This window comes from Castor canadensis, chromosome X, assembly GCF_047511655.1.
Source record: "Castor canadensis chromosome X, mCasCan1.hap1v2, whole genome shotgun sequence".
Lineage (NCBI taxonomy): Eukaryota > Metazoa > Chordata > Mammalia > Rodentia > Castoridae > Castor > Castor canadensis.
Window position 1 is genome coordinate 118108311 of NC_133405.1, and position 21974 is coordinate 118130284.

Genomic DNA, 21974 nt, shown 5'->3' on the forward strand with positions numbered 1-21974 from the left:
TTACAAATAGCAGCTGGAAAAGAACTATCTAATTAATTTCCACTTGCTACTGATACTTAGTGTCACTTGAAATCCTAAATGATGTTTTGTTATCATTGCTACCAGTTATATACCTGATGCCCCAAACTTGGGATCTTAGTTTATAACTGTCTTCTCCTTATGTTCTATTTTAAAACACAAAGCTAAGCTCAGACTCACTGGGTTGTTCAGGTGAGTCCCCTTTTGGGACTTATAAGGTCTTTTCCTGAGAGCAGATAAGTAAGGGTTTCTCTAGGCCTCTAGATTTTCTGGCACTTTTACCTAACTCTGAATCTCAGGAACTTTGCTTAAATTACATTCCATTCCAAACTCTAACCTCATTGTTAAATTTTTTCTACTTGCTTCCATGGTAGCAGAGATAATACCCATTTCAGGAAGCATTATCAAAAGAAAGCCTCTGTCAGTCCATGGGATATTTCATTACATTCTCTTTTCCAGTGAAAGTCTGCAAAGAAGGATGAGTTATATAGTTCATGGATGTTTGGGAGAAAGTGATCTAATACATTCACTTATACAAATAACATGTATAAAACAAAAATGGAATTGTCATCAAACAGCAACTGGACATTCAGTACCCCAAATTTAAATTAAATAAAGCTTAAATGATTTTAGGCATTTAGCCTCTTATAAATAGCTGCGGAGAATTTTAAGAAATGCATGGAGGCCTAACAGTATTTTTAATAGTTTTATGGCAAATGTCATCTGTAAGTAGTATAACTAATCTTTTATTTCATCATTGCTATTATTATGTTAATTAAAATGTATATTTTCTACTATGAGGAATTCTTATATTCCTGACTAGCAAGTTATAGGAGATGGTTGTTCCAGGATGACTTCCTGGAAGATAATCCTTTAGGATTTCTCAACCATGAAACTTCAAGAAAATTGAAAGGGCAGAATAAAAAATATCATGTGACTAAATTTAATTTAGTTCTTACCAGGTTAGTGTGCTCATATTATTTAATGTTATTAACATATGGATTGAGACAATGTAGATAATCCCAAATTATTTATTCTAAGGGAGTAAATTACCTGGTTAGGAAATTGTAGTTTCTCTTCTTTTTCTTTTCTGTGACAGAGGGAGAGGGGAAGTGTGTGTGTGTGTGTGTGGTGTATGCATGGCTAAGGGTCAGCATTTAAGGAACAAAACCATGGTTTATTTTATGTACTTCTACAGCATAAACATATTTCTGAACTTTTCACATCAACCAAAGAATTTGTTATTCAGAATTAAATTAATAAACATTAAAAATACCAATTTTTACTGTCAGAAGTAAAATATATCTAATAAGACTACTTTTTCACCAGAATTTGGAAATACTACAGGTTAACCATAAGGGAAAAAAGAGAAAGAAGCATAAATAATTTACTTATACATTCATATAATGTTAAGGTATAAAGAAAGTGGAGTGAAGAAATCAAGTAAGAGGAAAGGAATGAAAGAGAAAGAATGTGTAGTAGGAAGGTAGAAAGGAAGGAAATATAAAAGATGGTTTTAGAATATCTTATAGAAAACAGAAGACAAAAGGCAAATCTGTTAATCAAGCTGATTTTTAAAGTCCAGTCTACTGAAATGGCATCTAGCTTGAGGAGGTATGAGGCCTTCAGGATGGAAAGCACTGCACTTGGTCTTGGCATTCCTCCTCTTCAGATATATCTGAATTGCTGGAAGTCTCAGTCATATATGCATCTATAACCCCAACTTCAGGACCTCCCCAAGGCTGGTGATTATTTGTATGTGTCATGTGACTCATGAGGAACCCATGCATGTTGTTGTCAAACAGGCCAGTGTGGTGCAAGCGATCATCATCTCGGTTCTGCTTGTTCTTCTTAATCACATCCTTTAACCCAGTAAGCTCAGTGGAAGCTTTAGCTGTAGGTGCCCAAATCTTGGCATCATGGTCAAGGCCACTGGTCGCCATCACAGGTAGGTAAGGATGGAGTTCAAGACAGTTTACTGTACCTCTTTTGTCTGCCTCCATGAATTGAGTGATTTGGGAGGATGATTTTTCCCAGAGGAAGATGTGCCCGCAATCACTACCGCTCTCCACAAATTCACTTCTGGGACCATAGAAATTTACACCTTTTACTGTGGCATTATTTCTGTGTCCCTTGTATCTCTTAACATATTGAGCTCCATCATTGCCAGAGGAGTGGAAGAGATAAATATCTTCATCATTGTAGCTGGCTAGAATCTCTGTGCCATTGTGACTATACACAAGGCAGGTAATGTTTACTTGGGAATCACAGTTGAACAGGTGATGAGGACAGAATTTCTTGAATACACCATTGTTCTCCTTCTTATTAATTTTTCTCTGGTCATAAATTCTTAAAAACTCATCTTGTCCACCCACTGCAAACTGGTAGGTATTGGTGGGATTCACACAAATGGAATATAATCCCACTTTCTGCTCCTTCTCTTTTGTTACCACCAGTTTTGAAGCTGGCTGGCTTTGTCTGAGGTCAATACTGAAAACAACTGCATCTTCACCTGAAGTTAGGAACTTAAACGGGGAGTCTGGCTCCAGAGTTAACTTGTGGGATGCTCCCCTGTGTTTAACCACACACTTAGTATTCTTCCCGTATGGAAGAGCATATAGTTCTGCTACCCGTACTTGCCCATCACGGGCAGACATGGCCAAAGTGGAATCACCAATTAGGAAGGAATTTAGCCTGGAAAACATTATTTTTGTGACCACTTTCAAAGTCCAGTAGTGGTTGCTGCCATATCCAGTCCCATACTATCACCCTCAGGTCATCACTGCCACTGGCAAGCCAGGTGCCACGTTGATTAAAGTGCACAGTATTGACACAACCAACGTGGCCTTGAAGACCATATTGCAGACACAAACGCTGCACAAAGACTCCTGCCCCACAGGCATCATATACAAAGTGAGCACTTGAACCCAGCTGCCTCTCCCGAAGAGCATTAAGGACTTTCCAGCGAGGTAGTGGGAGAGCAGAGGTCTCTGCATATATCCACTCCTCAGGGCCTGATCTTTATCTAATTTATACTGTTCATTGTTGGCCTCATTGTGCTGTTCACATACCCGAGGCTGTTCTTCTTCTTCTTCCTCTTCCTCCATCTCTACTTCTTCCTCTACGTGGGAATAGAATAGGGTTTCCTCATTGCTGGCGAAAAGCTTGACGTCCGCCATGTTGCCAAAATCAAAGTTGTCACGGGAACTTCCCAGGTCTGTGCCTTGACATTCTAGGCTTTGGACACCACCACCTCTGGTACTACCATCACCTTCAATCACTGACAAAGTCATTTCTGAGGCTTCCATTTCAATGTCCGAGGATGCCTTTCTCTCCGTCTCTGCTCCACACCTCTTCTCTGTGCTGCTAACCAAGTTTCCATTTCCTACGGTCGGTGGGACATTTCTGCTGCTCTTTTGGCCAAACATTTTCAAGAGTATTTGCTATGGCTGAGCTGGAATGGGGAAAACGTGGGCTAATAAGTCAGGGAACAAGGCAGGCCCACCCTGACTTGGGACCAACGTAAGAAAAAAACAGGCTAGCGGCAAGTAAAGGCAAACCTGGCAGGCTAAACGGGAACCGGAAATACCTGGCTGAAGCAGTTGGCAATTGCGGGAGCCCATGAGGTTCAGAAAGCTTCTTCTCATTTCACTTCTTACATTGACTAGAACTGCTCTGTTTTTTTGTTTTCCACAGAGCGTTACCCCCACACCATGCTACACTGTGAGCTACTGCTGTGCTGTTCTTTTGAAAATTGAAACTTGCTGCTCTTTGAAAATATTACTATTAGAAAAGTATCAAAAATGATCCTCCTTAAGCAAAATAGTTTTCATAAGCCTCTCAGTATTTTGCTGGAAGATAATGTACAGTATGAAATGAAGATATAGGCATTATAGCTAAGCACCCCAGAGCTAGTGACTTCCTGACATACAAGAAATATCTTAAACAATTCAAATAGTTTCAGGGAAACCTTAAGAATTTTTAACTGGTAAAGTTGGTATAGGGTTACAAAATAAAATACAGAATACCTGGCTAATTGTCTTTCAGATCAATAATGAATACTTTTTTAATATGAGTGGATCTCAAATATTGCATTGGATATACCTCCACTAAAATTTTATTCATATTTATTTGAAATTCAAGTTTAACTTTGTGTCTTGTGTCTTTATTCATTATATCTCACAGGCTCCAGATGCAAAAGAAGCAGAATTTAGTTCCTTAATGTAACAAAGGCTGAAATCAACTGGTCACTTTAAAGTATACATTGAAATGAGTGCCTGCTTCAGCAATCTAAGATAGAAGTACATCAGTGACTCTATATATGAATTGGAGTTAATTCAAATTAAGATATGAGGGGAACACCAACCTGATTTTACAAAAAAGTATTCTATTATATTATAGAACTACCAAAATATTTTCTATAGCTCTCAAAATATGTTGAAGGCTTCTTTGTAGTCTTAGGAAAAGAAAACTGTAGCGTACCCATACTGGCATTGTGTAGGAAAAGAAGCCTTATTAATTGGCTTTGGGCATATCTTGTCACATTGCAAAAAAAACAATTCCAGAGTTAGAGGTTGAATCAGATTTTTAGCCTGATTTAGCTATATATCAATCTGCCTATTAGATATTTGCTGGGAAAGCAAAATTTCATAATGACTTGGTTTTTCATTTAAGTTTGACTTTATATATAATTGATTCATCTGGCATATTTCTACTCCTTTTGAGTCATTCATTCATTCCCTCACATTTATTTAAGGCTTCTATGAGTCATGTACTGTTCTAGATATTGATAATGTAGTTGTGAGCAAAAGTGGCACTCCCATAATTAATGGAGAATGTAATATAGTGGAGAAAAGAGACAATAGACAAATCAATACATACATAGACCAGATTAGCAGTGATGAATATTATTAAGAGGAATAGAGCTGTGTAAGTGGATATAGAGTATAGGTTGCTATTTTAATTAGGGCATTCAGGGAAAGTCTCCTTCATGGGGTGGCATTTAAATAGAGAACTGAATGAAAAGAGAAATGGTCATCAAATATCTAGGATGAAAACATTTCCTATGTAGTGACAGTGAGTGCAAATTCTATGAAATAGTTGTACAATGTAAGTCTTTATAGAAATTCAGAGCCCACTGTGAAGCATTGCAAGTAAGTATTAGGGAAAATGGCAGACAATGGGATTAGAAGCAGTCAGGGGCCACCAAACAGTCTTGCTGGCCATGATAGGAATTTGAAATTTTATTTTATTGTAAGAGTACTGGGAAACATTTGGAAAATTGTGAGCAAGGGTCTGCATTATGTGACTTATTTCTTTGAAAGAGTAATAGTGGCCACTGTGTGGATAATGAACTATTGTAATTCAGGTGAAAAAAATGGTGCAGGTGAGGAAACATACTTAGGTTTGGAATATATTTTAAATACCTTTTTTTGGCTGCACTAGAGTTTGAATTCAGGGCTCTACACTTGCTAGGCAGGTGCTCTCCTACTTGAGCCATCCCCTCAGCCCTGATTTGGAATATATTTAAAAAGTGGAAGAGTAGTATCTGTTAATGAGTTGAAATGTGAGGTGAAGTATTTAGGCTACTGACAAGAAACATACATCATTTTGATAATTTGAAGCAGTTTAACAACTGGGCTTTTTATGTAGGTGAAAGCAGACTGTAGGGAAATAACAAGGGAAATATTTGGAATTTTGTGTTATTATGAGTAGGAAGACATGACAGACCTAAACCTAAACATGTGCAATGAGAAAGCAGTTATCAAAAACCTGATACAGAAAGGTTTGTTTAAAGAGTCTGACATAATGTTAGTTATCCCTCTATGAACCAAAGGGAAGGGCCAGGGAAATAAATTCTCCAAATTATTCTCACCCCTCTATTCTCCTGCTGATGCTTCCCAATGAGTCATGTAAAGAAGGATGGAGAAGGATGGACAATTGTAAGCTAGCCAACCTCTGAAGGACAGATAGGAATTAATGATAACTCCTAAGTATTTGGCAGGAATAGTAGGTGAATGGTAGTGCCTTTTACTACAATGGGGGCTAGCGATGGGGATGTGGAATCAGGAGTTCTGTTTTATTTATGTCAAGTATAAAATATCCACTAAACATTGAAAAAATATAAGCATTGAGTTGTTAATTGTATATACATATCAAGAGTTTGCAGGAAAGATAATAAATATACATATATATTTATTGGAAGTCATTAGCCATTAGAAATAAAGGAGATTACCTAGGGAATGCATACACAGTGAGAAGGCCAAAAATCTTTGGCCTGGGTAATAATAGACTTCAATGTTTATTTTAGCAAGTAAAAGAAAAAAAAACATATGGCACAGAAATAGTAGTGGTCAGGTACACAATTGAAAAATGCAAGAATATGAACAAGTCAATACTTGTCTCTCCACATAAGAAGGAGTGATCAACTGTGCCAAATACTGATGAGAAATTAAGGTAAGACCTGAGAACTAACCATTGGATTTTGTAACATTGAATTGTTGGGAAATCTTTATATGATTTCTGAGAACATATGCTTGGCCAGGAAAGTTTGGGGAGAGAAAGGAGAGGGAATGTAATGCATTGGAAAAAGAGACAGTTTCAGGAGGAAAGTATTAAATAGGGGAGACAAAATATTTGGAACAGAAGCAATTAGGCAGTCACATTTTGATGTGCAAGAATGTGTATATTCTTTTCTAATTGCATCCATCTTTGAAGTGACTAAAGAAACAAGGGGATCATCTATGGATAAGGAGGATTAAAGCTTTACTAGAACTTTGATGTAGAAAGCCAATGCAAAATGGAAGAATTAATCCAATAGGAGAGTATAATTTGATTGAAGTTTCACTTGTGGTCTCATGCCGTGAAAGTAAAGTGAAACAGCATTGTTATTTGTCTTTCTCTATTTTGGGTGCTTGAGTGCAGGAATGAAGTAGGCAAATACCTGGATTTGAGTATATTCCAAATTCTTTGGCTACTGGAGGAAGACAGAGAGCTGGGGGAAGAGAGATCTTACGTTGTACATAATGAGATTATTACAATAATGAACCATGGAATTTTACCATATTAAAAAGGCAGTTAGGAACAAGAAGGGGAAACAGAGAGAGCAAATTTTATCAGGTCAGCAGTTTGGAGGTCTCAGTGGAGTTAAAGTTTCTATGTCCAGCTGTATGATCAACCAGAAAGGAATTAGAGTTCAGTTTTGCTTTACTAGCTTGTGGCATCTAAATATATATGAAGCTGAGAAGAACAGGATGATCCAGAACACAAGTGTCTATACTTACTCAATTACAAAAGTAATTTGATTAAAAGGTTAAAGTAGTTCATTCTAAAGTATGGTTGACTGACAAGATTAATATTCCCAGAAGCTATTTCCTTAATCTAAAGAAAACCTCCTATTTCTTTTGGGGGAGTGTTGATTTTTAGAAGAAACATTCCAGTACCACTAGACTACACTAGGCTATCACAAGACATCACCTTGCTCCTTTTTTTTTTTTTTGGTGGTGCTGGTGTTGGCACTTGAACTAAGAGCCTCATGCTCTCTACCTCTTGATCCAATTTGCCAGCACTTTTGTGTGTGTGTGTTGAGTCTCACTAACTATTTGCCTGGACTGACTTCAAACTTTCTGCCTCCTCATCTCTGCCTCTTGAGTAACTAGGATTATAGAAATGAGCCACTGGTGCCCAGCAATACATCACTACTCTTGAAGACCAGAAATATGGCAAATGATTCTGAAAAGGTGAATAAATGTTAAAAAAATGGATTTTTCATCTGATTGCTTCAGTGGATTTAGGGATTCAATAAACAATCATTTCTAAAATGCTGAGACTTATATTGTATTCTTCCTTCATGGAAATAACACTGAAGCAAGGGAAACAGACTATAAGCCAGTAATTAGCATGAAATGAATGGCATAATAAGATTAATATAAAATTTTTTATGGAGACTTCATAAGGTGTTGAAAAAACTTGAATTTAAATATACTTTTTAGTTTTAGAAATACCTATCCAAAATTCTAGGAAGCCCAGGAACTTCAGATCGTCATTTGGAAACAAAAAAGGAAAAATATTCTTTATATTCTAGAAAAACTTCCATTATAACCAATTAAAATAGAAAAAAACATGTGCTGGTGGAATTAGCAGAGGGTCCTGTGCAAATAGATTAATGAGAGATATTAAATGTTTTGGTGTGTTCCTAAGCATTTAGATTATTTTCCATGAAACTTGCTTGAGTATAACATCAAAGAAAGGACAAGTGAGTACTTCATAGCCACCTAACAGGAATCTTCTTCTGGGCTCTATGTATTCATGCCCATAATTCTCTGGTTCATGCTCATTCTTCTTCAGTCCCTCTTCTGTGTGGGATCTGGCAAGGCAGGCAAGCAGGTGAAGGTTAACACATAGCTTGTGACAGGAGAGAGAAGAGCATGACACATTCTGGAAAACATGAAGTCTTGGTTATAGTTGGAGGCAGAGTACATGAGAGCAGTGTGAGACAAAGCAAGCTCATAACTTGACATGTTTTATTGTAGCACTTCCCAAACTTTCAGGTATCAGGACCCTTTTATATCAACTCTTAAAAATTGCTAAGAATCCTAAGTAATAGCTGTTGTGAATAATATTTACTGATACTTGCCACACAAGAAATGAAAGCTGAGAAATATTTAAATATTTATTTATTTAAAACAAAATTAACACTTTACATATTACCGCAAACAGTATATTTTATGAAAGATAATTTTTCTTAAAGAAAACAAATGAGGAGATTGGCATTGTTTTTCAATTTTGCATATTTTTATTGTCTGGTTTGATAGAAGACATCTGGATTCTCATATTTGCTGCTTCACCCAGTCTGCAAGAAAAGTATATTGAAAAAAAGCAAATAACATTTTAGGATCATCATGAAAGTAATTTTGACACTGTAGACTCACTGAAAGGAAACCTCCTCTCCGATGGTCCCTAAGAACATTTTGACAACTGGTGTTTTAAAGGCATATAGAGAAGTTGATGATGCATAGATACTTAAATAATTTAGGCAAAGAATTACCTGATTAGGTTTGGATTTTATAATTATTGCTGTTAGTATAGAAAATAATTTGGAGAGAGGCAAGGCTGAATGATTGGAAATTAATTAAATATGAACCACTTAGCACATTCTATCTGGAAGGACTGTTTTAGAGCTGACACTTTTTTCTGTCCAGATTCTTCTATTTGAGAGTAAGTTATTTGAAAGCAGGTACTGTTGCAGTTTTGTTATTGTGTTTTAGTGCTGGAGATTGAACTCATGGCCTCATTCATACAAGGCAAGTGCTGTACTGTAAGACAATACAGTCAGCCCAAGCAGATACTGCTTTAGATTCATTTTTCTAACTATAGCTTTTGGTATGCAGAAAAGATTTGTTGAAAATACGTGAGGGAATCAACTAAGTAGCTATCAGAATACTACAGATAAATGATAGTATAGTCATGAACTTAATGGCAGTGGTAGCACAAAGTAGTAAATTTAAGATATATGCTGAATTCACTGTTAATTGACTAAGAAATACCATTGACCTACATATTAGATAAGGGCTCTGAAGAAAAAGAGAAGGAATACCACCATGTTAGCCATTTATCTATAGTGCATGATCCTAATTCAGGAGGCATAGAAGGGACAGAATGGACTGGAACTTGAAGGGGTGACCTCTGGGTTCATTTTGAATATAATGAATTTCAAATGCTTGTGGGACTTAAACTCCACTGGCACTTTGGGCTTTAAAGTTACATAAGTGTCTTGTCTAATTATGCAAAGATCACAATACATTTTAATATTTGTTTTCAGTGCTTTAATGTTTTAGCATTTGTTTTTAGTGCTTTTGATGTTTTAGTGTTTATTTTTAATGCCTCTGAATTTTAAATATTCAATATGAATTCTTGGATGTTTGCTGTCCTATATTTCCAGTTCTATTAGTGAGTTCTGATTTGCACCAACCAATTGGGATTAATTTGGACACTGCACAGTGAATATTATTTTGTATTCATATTCACTATAATATACTTCCAGATTCAACTCTGTGTAGTAATCTTCTGACCTCATTCTTAAACGCATGTGTGATAGAAATTAAGAGACACAACATTTAACATATGACTCACAGAAACTGACCAAATGCCCTGTAACCATTCCCCTACTTCAGAAGCCCCAGTTAGGATTAATGACACATTTAAAAATGAATTCCAGTAAGCATGGATTTTAATAATTCACAATTCATCAAATAGACATCATATGATTGGAAATAAAGAAGCATTCTGAAGAGTATGTTGTGAACAACTTAAAATGAGTTCATAAGGTAACAAAACAATCTGGCTTAGTGTTTTCAAGAGAGTAGCCCCAATAGATAGAAAAGAACAACACTTTAAACACTGGAGGGATTTATTTCTCATGTCTTTTATTGTTGCTCCTTTTTTCCATATGATCAGAGTTGCTGTTTTGTCTAGTACTTCTCTATTTAGTACAAGCCTGTTTTTATATTTTGTTTTCAATATACTCCATAAGCCTAATTTTCGCCCTATCCCAAGAGGATATGAATCATTTTAAAGTTAGAAAGAGAAGCATCTGCATAGATAGAAAACTATATTACAAAGCAATAACAATAAAAACAGCATGGTACTGGAACAAAAACAGACATGAAGACCAGTGGAACAGAATAGAGGACCCAGATATGAAGCCACACAACTATAACCAACTTATCTTTGACAAAGGAGCTGAAAATATACGATGGAGAAATAGCAGCCTCTTCAACAAAAACTGCTGGGAAAACTGGTTAGCAGTCTGCAAAAAACTGGAACTAGATCCATGTATATCACCCTATACCAAGATTAACTCAAAATGGATCAAGGATCTTCATATCAGACCCCAAACTCTTAAGTTGATACAAGAAAGAGTAGGAAATACTCTGGAGTTAGTAGGTATAGGTAAGAACTTTCTCAATGAAACCCCAGCAGCACAGCAACTAAGAGATAGCATAGATAAATGGGACCTCATAAAACTAAAAAGCTTCTGTTCATCAAAAGAAATGGTCTCTAAACTGAAGAGAACACCCACAGAGTGGGAGAAAATATTTGCCAACTATACATCAGACAAAGGACTGATAACCAGAATATATAGGGAACTTAAAAAACTAAATTCTCCCAAAACTAATGAACCAATAAAGAAATGGGCAGGTGAACTAAACAGAACTTTCTCAAAAGAATAAATTCAAATGGCCAGAAAACACATGAAAAAATGCTCACCATCTCTAGCAATAAAGGAAATGCAAATTAAAACCATGCTAAGATTCCACCTCACCCCTGTTAGAATAGCCATCATCAGCAACACCACCAACAACAGGTGTTGGCGAGGATGTGGGGAAAAAGGAACCCTCTTACACTGTTGGTGGGAATGTAGACTAGTACAACCACTCTGGAAAAAAATTTGGATGCTACTTAAAAAGCTAGACATCGATCTACCATTTGATCCAGTAATACCACTCTTGGGGATATACCCAAAAGACTGTTACTCCAGAGGCACCTGCACACCCATGTTTATTGCAGCACTATTCACAATAGCCAAGTTATGGAAACAGCCAAGATGCCCCACCACTGATGAATGGATTAAGAAAATGTGGTATCTATACACAGTGGAATTCTATGCAGCCATGCAGAAGAACGAAATGTTATCATTCACTGGTAAATGGATGGAATTGGAGAACATCATTCTGAGTGAGGTTAGCCTGGCCCAAAAGACCAAAAATCGTATGTTCTCTCTCATATGTGGACATTAGATCAAGGGTAAACACAACAAGGGGATTGGACTATGAGCACATGATAAAAGCGAGAGCACACAAGGGAGGGGTGAGGATAGGTAAGACACCTAAAAAATTAGCTAGCATTTGTTGCCCTCAATGCAGAGAAACTAAAGCAGATACCTTAAAAGCAACTGAGGCCAATAGGAAAAGGGGAACAGGTACTAGAGAAAAGGTTAGTTCAAGAAGAATTAACCTAGAAGGTAACACCCAAGCACAGGAAATCAATGTGAGTCAATTCCCTGTATAGCTATCCTTATCTCAACCAGCAAAACTCCTTGTTCCTTCCAATTATGGCTTATACTCTCTCTACAACAAAATTAGAAATAAGGGCAAAAAAGTTTCTGCTGGGTATTGGGGGGGGAGAGGGAGGGGGCGGAGTGGGTGGTAAGGGAGGGGGTGGGGGCAGGGGGGAGAAATGAACCAAGCCTTGTATGCACATATGAATAATAAAAGAAAAAGGAAAAAAAAAAGAAAACAACAGTCATTTTGTTATAATTACTTTTTTGATTTTTTTAGTAATGCCAAAATATATCAATATCTCCAAAGAATAAATGACTACCACCTGTCATAAAAAATCGACAGCCCCCCCACAACTCTAATTATTTTTGTCCCTTCACATATAAAAAAATAACATTTGTGAAAGTTTCAGCTTTTGTTTCATATCACACATTTCTACTGGCTGCATAATTCAGTGAGCTACAGAAATTGTACCATTTAGGAAAGTGACACTTTTGAAAACTATATTGTTTTTGCTTTTCACCAATTATGCATTTGATAAAGCTCACACTGAACAGAGCAAACTGGATATTATGCATCTCATTATAGATATTTATATAATTTAAATAAATAAAACATTATCCTTAAGGATGTGTAAGGTAAATCTTTATGATAATGTGTGAAATAAAGCTATAGTAAAAAATGAAAAATAATGATTTTGATATGATCTAATAGAATTTTTACCCTGCCCAATAGAAAATTAGGTATATTAATTTTAAAAGTAGACAAAGGTATATTTTTAAGACATATATTATTGGGAGTGGTGCTACAATTTCTTCCTCATCTCATTTATATATAAAAGGGAATTTCTACTGTTTTCTTTTTTTGAATACTTCTGCCCTTACTTCTAATGTGATCTGCAGACTTTGGAATGTAACAAATCATAATCACTATTAGTAGAGTCACCCATCACATGTGACACACCTTATTGCCCTCTTGTCCTATCTTTTGCCTCAATGTTCATGCATGGTAGGCACTGTTGAGCTTTTCACGGAGATAGCATTATAGAATTACTCACAATATCAATAGATAAATGATTAAATAAATTATGATACATATGTGTACATATAAAGGTGTATTATTCAGCCTTTACAAGGATATCTTGCCATTTGTAATAACATGGATCAACAGGGAGGACATGATGCTAAGTGAAATAAGAGAAACATGGAAAAATAAATACTGCATAACCTTGCTTATGCTGTAGTTGGAATCTAAAAAATAATGGATTGCATAGAAACAAAGAGTAAGATGGTGATTACCATAGGGAAGATGGGGAGGTGTAGGTCAAAGGGTACAATGCTGCAGCTATTAATGATAAATAATTCTACAAATCTTATGTTCAGTATAAGAACTAGAGTTAATAAAGTGTATTGCACATTGAAAATTTGCCAAGAAAGAAGATTTCAGGTCCTCTTGTCACAGAAAAAGTAACTATGTGAAGAGATGCATATGTTAATTTAACTCAACTCTAGAAATAATTTTACCATGTCTATGAATATCAAATATGTTGAACAACTTAAATATATGTAATGAAAAACATGGGATTCAGAAACAGTATTTGAATTCTAACCATTCCCTTTACTATTTGTATCATATTAGGCAAGCTACTTGATATTTTTGTGCTTCTATGTTCCCATATGTAAAGTGGAATTATTCATAGCAACCACCTCAGAATTGTGGGATAAAGAAATAAATACAAATTAAGTTATTTAAATAGCATTAACTAAATTAAGAATTCTGAAATGCTTAAAACATTTCATAACACCTAGTGAGCATTAGCAGTCATAATTAGTGCTAACCTGTTACATACTACATATTTGTGTTTTCCCAAAATTCATCTGTTGAAATATTACCTCCCATGTGATATTGAGGGCTTTGAGAAGTGATTAGAGTTAGAGATGGTCTTGAGGATGGGGCCTTCATATAGGATTAATGCACTTATAAAAAAAAGAGACACAGAATTTCTCTGTCTCTCTGTCTCTGTCTCTGTCTCTTTCTCTCTGTCTCTCTCTCCCTCCCTCTCCTTTTCCCTTACCTCTCTTGGGAGGACAGAAACAGGAAGAGGGCCTTCACCAGGATTGAAAAAGCTGGCACCTTGATCTTGGCCTTCCCAGCCTGCAGACTTGTGATAAATAGATGTCAGGAAGTTTTATATGTTTGCTTTGCTTTTTATGTTTTTGTTTATTAGCATTTATTATTTGTACAGCGGGGTTCATTGTGACATTTACATATGTGCATACAATATATCTTAATTACATTCACCCCCTCTATCATTCTTCCACACTCTCCCTTCCCCCTTCTTAGAACGATTTCAACGTTCTATTATCATACACATATACAAAGTACATCCTCCATATTTGCTCTTCTTCCCCATCTCCATTTATCTACTCCCCCACTGATATCCACCTTCAGGCAGAACCCATTTTACCTTCCTGTCCTTCATTTTTTAAAGTGCATACTAGTTTTTCAAAGGGATTTGCCGTGGTACTTCACACGTGAATATATTGAGCTTTATATATATACATATGTGTGTATATATACATACATATGTATGTATATATATGGAGACAGAGAGAAAACATGATTGTAATGATAGGTTTGAGGGGACTAAAGGGAGACAGGAGAGGAAAAGAGAATGATAGAGTGAATAATACTGAAACACATTGCATCTGTGTATGAAGATAATATAGTGAAATATTATGTGAAACCTTAGAATAATAAGGGATCTGGGTGATAGAGAAAGAGTAAATAATAAAGGGGGTTAATATTATTAAACTATGATATGCAAATGTCTGGGGTTTTTAGGGGGCAGTACTGGGGTTTGAACTCAGAGCCTTGCACTTGCTAGGCAGGGACTCTACCATTTGAACCACTCTGCCAGCCATGCTTTATGTTGGGTATTTTTGAGATTGGGTCTCTCAAACTATTTGTCTGGGCTGTCTTCAAACATCAGTCCTCTTGATCTCTGCCTCCAGAGTAGCTAGGATAACAGGTGTGAGCCACTAGCATGCCCAGCTTAATTTCTTTTTTAAGCATCCAGACTATAGTGACTCATCCTGACTTAGACACAGCCAGAGCAAATTCTGCAGACACACAGTTCAAGGCTCTGTGCTTAATAGTTACATTTTAACATCTAAACACAAATCTTGAATAATGACATTAATAGCCTGTGATGTAAAATTAGGAATTATCACTCTAATTCTAGACTAAATCCAGTGAAATAAGGTTTATTTAGGTCCCCAAAACAAAAGTTTACATGTCAAATATTTGCCAGTATTGTGATCATGTACTTAAATAAATGAGTATCATGTGATCCGTTCCACTACTTGAATTTCAAATACAGTTAAAATTGAGTCTTTAAAAAAATAATATATCTGGTTTAGTTATACAAAATGAGTAAGTTCTAAGAATTTACTGCCAACAAACACTTTCTTTGTAGTTAACAATACTGCACTGTGCACTTAACAATTTGTTGAGGGTAGATCTCATGTTAGATGTTCTTACCACAAACACAAATAAATAAAATTTACAGTTTCACATACTATTGTACTAAATTGTTAGAAAATTTTTATCTTCTTTCTTGCTTTTACTACCCTTCACCTTTAATTTGTTAAAAACTTGGAAATACTAGAGACCTAAATATCTGTAGTTGTCATGGGAAGTATGGGTTAGTCCAACTTGTAAACTCAAACATGGGTTATTTGATAAGTTCCTTAAGGTTTTGTTTTAGTATTTTCATATAAAAACATTTTTGACAACCAATTCTACAGTCTATGGCTAAGCTCTAGAAAAGCTACTTGTGAGAATCTTCTAGGAAGGCAGATATATTCCTACAGTGTTTAGCTCAAACCTGAAACCTATTTTGAGCATTCATGGATACACTTTTTCCAGCTCAATAGTTTTCATCCCATTTCCAGCTAGGAGTATGACAACAAAATAATGTAGGACTGCAATGGAAGGAATGCTAGTGCCTTTCCATGTAAATATGTTGAAATCCTAACCCCCAAGGTATTGGTATTAGCAGATGGGGCCTTTGAGTAGTAATTAGATCATGGGGGTGGAGCCCTCATAAATGTGACTACTGCCCTTATGAGAAGACACACCAGATAGCTAGATTGACTATACTATCATATAAAGACACATCTAGGAAGCATCACCTATGAAATAGAAGCATGTCTTATTAGATACCATATCTACCTGCAACTTGATCTTGCACTTTCCAGCCTCCCAAACTCTGAGAAATAAATTTCTGTTGTTTATAACTCACTTATTTTAGTATTTTTTGTACTAAACAAGGGCCAACTGAGTGGTTCAAGTGGTAGAGCACCTGTCTAGCAAGTGTGAGGCCCTGAGTTCAAATCCCAGTAGTGCCAAAAAAAGATTTAAAAAAAGACAGTCTAAAACAAAGCAGTGACAGGAGAGTTTTCTTTAAAAAAGTCCGTCATTGATTGCCCTAGGTCTGAAGTCAGGGGAAAGGACTGAATGTAAAGGAACATGAGGGAACTTTGGGGAGGATGATGGAAATATTCTATAACATGATTTTCTTCATAATTATGTGACTGAATTTATTTTTTAAAATTCATCAAACCATGCACTTGAATGAATTGTTGTGAATATAAATTATACCATGTTAGAGCTAGTTCCTCCAATCTCCATTCCCACATTGTAATATGCTGTAGTCTCTTCCTTTTCATCTTGTTAAACATGAAGTGTCTTACAGTACCTTTTCTTCAGGGAGCAAGAACAATTTTCTAACAATTTAGTACAATAGTATATGAAACTATAAATTTTATTTATTTGTTTTTGTGGTAAGAACATCTAACATGAGATCTACCCTCAACAACATGAAGTGTCTTACAGTACCTTTTCTTCTTTATATCCCATTTGTTTTTATTTTACATTATAATTTTTTGTGGTACTAGGAATCAAGCCCAGGACTTTGTGCATACTAGGCAAGCATTATACCACAGAACTACACCTTCATGCTTTATTTTTATTTTGTTGTATTTTTTTGTTTTGAGACCGCCTATAAATATGTTGCCCATGCAGGCCTTGAAATTGCAGTCCTCCTGTCACAGTCTTCTTAGTAGCTGAGATTACAGGCTTTTACATTTTCATTTAAATTTAATAAATTATTCTCACAATAATTATTCCAAACATTTTTTATTTTACCCCCTTTTTATGTAAATGGAAAAATGTTCTTCACACCTTAAAAAATTCACTCAACAAAAATTTTAACAAATTCTTACTGTCAGGCAGTGTTATAGGTGCTATGTGTACAAGAGTGGGGAAGAAAAATAAAAAACCAAGTCCTAATGTATTAATAGTAGATAATATACTAAGTTGAAAAGTAAAGCAGGAGATGATGGTAGGAATGCTGAGTTAGGAGTAATGTTTATTGCAATTTTAAAAAGTCTGGATAAAATAGACGTCATGGAGAACGTACTGATTGAAAATAAACTTTAAAAAGGAGAATGAGGAACGCACATAAAGCTAGCTCTATATATCCATATTTAACTTTCCAAGCAAGGAAAACAGAAAATGACTTTCCTAAGGGGAAAAGATGCATGGAATGATTGAGCAACAACAAAGAGGCAGAATGGCTGGAACAGACAGTGAAAAGGGAAGAACAGATAGACATGGGGACAGAAAGGTAGTAGGAGGCCAGATCATTTAAAGCCAGATGGCCCATTCAAAAGGATGATTACTCTCCTTTAAACATAGCAATGAGATGATCTGGCAAGAAAACAGACTTTGTAGCAAAGGTTTATGTGTGTATCTTCTATTGAGGAATATGTCTCTGAAAGTAGCAAGTAGGAACAGAGGAATCCAAGCAGGAAAGAAAGGAGAGCAAGAAAACAAAAGATTGCATATTATTGTGTTCAGTACCACTAAAAGTGACTAGTTGTTCTATTCTTCGTGTAATCTGAAAAAGTTATATTAACTTAATGCCTCAGAAGCATTCATGAAGGGGGTAAAAAGGAGAAGCATTTATTCTTGAGATTCCACCACACTTTGATTAACTACCTGCAATTATGTGTTATGTATTATTGCTTTATCCTATGTCTAGAACTACTAGAGAAACCCAAGGAAAGAATGTTTTATGCAAGTTTTTGAAATCACTTATTCTTTTCCATATTTTCTCTACCCTCAAACAGGTACATGTACACCCTGGTGGGAAATTTATTTAGATTGTGTTAAAAATTATGCTTTGGAAAATTATTTGGCCATTTCTGCTAAATTTTGCATATATACATATTTCCTTATCCAGCAGTACCACCACTGTGTATGTTAACTAAAAAGTCCATATGTGTCAAAAGACAAAGAAAAGACAATTCATATAAGCATTATTCATAATATCACCAACTTGGAAACAACCCATATGTTATTATTCATCAATGAAATGGGTAAGTGTGTTGTATACTCATATTATGGCAGTCTATGTAGCAAAGAGAAAGGGAAGGCTGCTACAGAAAATATTATGCATAAATATCACTGAAATATTGAGCAAAAGAAGTCAAATACAAATAATGTTTTCATTTTCCTTTGTCAGTATTGGTTTTTAAATTCAGGCTTGTGCTTTATCACTTGACTCACACTTTCAGCTCTTTTTGCTTTAGTTTATTTTTGAATAAGATCTCAAACTTTTTGCCCAGGATCTCCTCAGACTACAATCTTCTTATCTTTGCCTCCCTCCTAGCTAGAATTACAGGATAGAATCCCCATACCTAGCTCATTTTTTGAGATAGGATCTCATTAACTTTTGCCTGGCCTGGCCTACAACTATGATCCTCTCATCTCTGTCTACAGAGCAGTTGGAATTTAGGCATGTGCCAATAATCTGGATTGTGAAGTCAGGATATTTATTAACTTTTCAGAGAAAGGATAGACCATGATGTGGCCTCTTGAGTGATGCAACATTATATTACTTCTTGGTGTGAGTGCTTTCTGTGGATGTGTTAACTCTGTGACAACAATGCTGTACATATATGTTTTTTATGATTTCTTTAGTTTTATATGTAGAATATATAAAATGTATGCCTACCTTGAGGTGTTATTAAAATACATGTCAGACAGAGTAAGGTATATAAGCATAAGGAATAGGTATATTAATTTAGGTAATACAAAAATATTAAGATAAGCTGCTAATTAATTCTGTTTGTTCTTTTCAAAGATAGCTAAATTATTGATAGAAAATAAATTGAAAGGACATTGCATTTGAAATGTTTTATTTTTTAACATAGGGCTTGATGTATATTTATAAATATTTATTTCATATATTTATCTTATATATTTAGATTTCAAAAATTAGCAACTGATTCTTGTTCTGAACAGTTTCATAAGATACTGTGTATCACTGAGAAATATATATATTTTAATTTCAAACCTAATTTACTTCATTTATAATAATTTTAATTTACAAGTTTATTATTCTCTATATGACATGATATTTTTTGCTTCCACTTCTGTCTAAAATGTAGTGTATGATCTTTATCTTTACAATTTCCAACATGTATGTATTGGACTCATCTACATCCTTATAAAATTTAAAACCTGAAAATAAAGAGTTAAATATGCTTATGATATCTTGTTAAAATGGCACTGTCTATATTAAACAAGTCAAATTTATTATTTATAATTATGACAAATCTGTTGTTTGGTGGAAAAAAGCAAAACTCTCCAATTCTATCTACTCTCAGTGAAGTTTCCATTTGAGGACAGCGGATCTAAGACACTATGTGAATATGTAAATAGCATTTGAAGTATTTTTGAAGGGGAATGCATTCCTCAGTTTTCATGTCTTTTGGAAATGAGATTAGTATTTGATTGTGTTTTCCTACCTACTACCAATTTAACTGCCTTGAGAGATGAATCTTACAGGTTGCAAAAAAATCATCTAAGGGTTCTTACTTGGCACATGAAATTTGTCCGTGTGGATGGAGATTTTTTTGTCCTGCAATTGGCAGTTAAAATATTATAAATACAGAATGGAAAACATGAAATCCAAATGCAATATTTGATGTGAAACACATAACAATATTTTTATTAATTTCCTTATAAATGCATAAGTTCAAATATGGAAGTCGTTACTCCATTTTCTCAATAAAGTCATGCTTTCTTCCCACTTAATAGTATATGTGAGATGAATGAATTAAAGTAAAAATATACCTTGAAGATGCAAGCAGATTGATTGTATTTAGTTAACAATAAGGCAAAATCTAAAAAGTTGTCCATATATGCAGTATAGTTCTATTATTTGGAAAATCAGTTCTGTGCCAGTGATGAACTACATGTGCTTACATTTTTGTGTCTAAAAACTGAATTGACAAAATGAATTCTTATAATTTACTTTTCTGTTGAAAAGTAGATAGGTAACCAATTGAATTATGCTACAATTCCTGAAGGAATAAAAATGGTATTTTTCCCTTTGTTCTTCCTAGCAAAAAATTTTAAAATTTCTGTATTCCAAAGTGTTGCAAATTCATTTGCCCAGTACTTTGTCCCAATTTTCAAAAAATGTGAAATAAACAAAGATTAGTCTTCCCTACAAAGAGGTAGAGAAAATTATTAATAAACTCTTCTTTTGTGCTTGGGAAATAAATATATAAAGTCTCTTATGTCACATTTATCCAGTAAAATTTTCTGTTTCTCTACATATGACCATATCATATAAAGCCACAGAAAAATAAATTTAAACTATTATTTTAAACATAAAGAACAGGGATATTTTCCTATTATTTTTAACATTATTTTTGAACAGATAATTTATTTTATGATTCAAAATCATACCAAATGCATATTTGGAAGTCTTCTTACTTCACAGTCTCTCAGCCCATTCTACTATACTATCTACTGATGAATATTTTTATTAGATTTTTCTTATCATTTTAGTATTTTATGAAAATACATGCAAATATGGAACGATAGTCACTATCTTTATTTCTTAAGGAGAAAGGCAGCACACACAATACTGTGTTTTGCTTTTTACTTTAAGATGTTATTGGGTATACTCATTTTACAGATAAATAACATTCAATTATGTATATGTAGCCTGAACTATTTAATGAAATTCCTATTGATATACACATGGCTTGTTTTTACTTGTTTATTATTACAGTGTCTCAATGAGTTATCCTGATCATAGATAATTTGGAATATGTGTGCATTTCTATAGGACAAGTGCTCAGAAGAGGAGGGAATAAAAGGGCAGTTGCCCTGGTTCCTAATCCCCTTCTCATGTTGACCTCTGTTGCTTTAAAGTTTCTGTATTAGTTCCTCTGGAGTGGGGATATCAAACGCTTTCATGTTTTGGGTTTTCTACTTATTCCTATATCTCCCGTATGTGCTCTCCCCTTGTCATGCTATCCAAGTCCAACCACATTGCTGTATTTGCCCTAGATCTAAATTAGAGATAAGGGCAGAACAGGTTCTGCTGGAAGTGAAGGTGGAGGGAGGAGAGGGTGGGGGAGGGGGGCAGGGAGGAGAAGTGACCCAAACAATGTATGCACATGTGAATAAATGAATAAAAAAATGTTAAGAATTGAATGAAAGCCCATGGCATTAAATTTGAATTAAGAATATCCATAGAAACTCAAAAAAAATGCAATTGCCCATGAATTTTGGTAAATAATGTCATATTTTCCTGCATAGAAGTTACATCATTTTCACTTTTACCAGCAATGTATGAAAATGGTATTTCCCAAAATCTTTGCAAATTATGCCTTGTTAAAAAAAATTTGAGGGATTGGGGATTTAGCTCTTGCCTGGCAAGTGCAAGGCCCTGAGTTTGGTCCCCAACACCAAAAAAATAAAATAAATAAATAAAATTTGAATCCTATACATGAGAAAAGTAATATC

The 21974-nt window shown here is 35.0% G+C and overlaps 1 pseudogene; it reads right to left on the reverse strand.

Moving 5' to 3' along the window:
• Positions 1-1643: 1643 nt before the first annotated feature.
• Positions 1644-3446, reverse strand: LOC109675802 (DDB1- and CUL4-associated factor 8 pseudogene; annotated as a pseudogene).
• Between the last annotated feature and the right edge of the window lie 18528 nt (positions 3447-21974).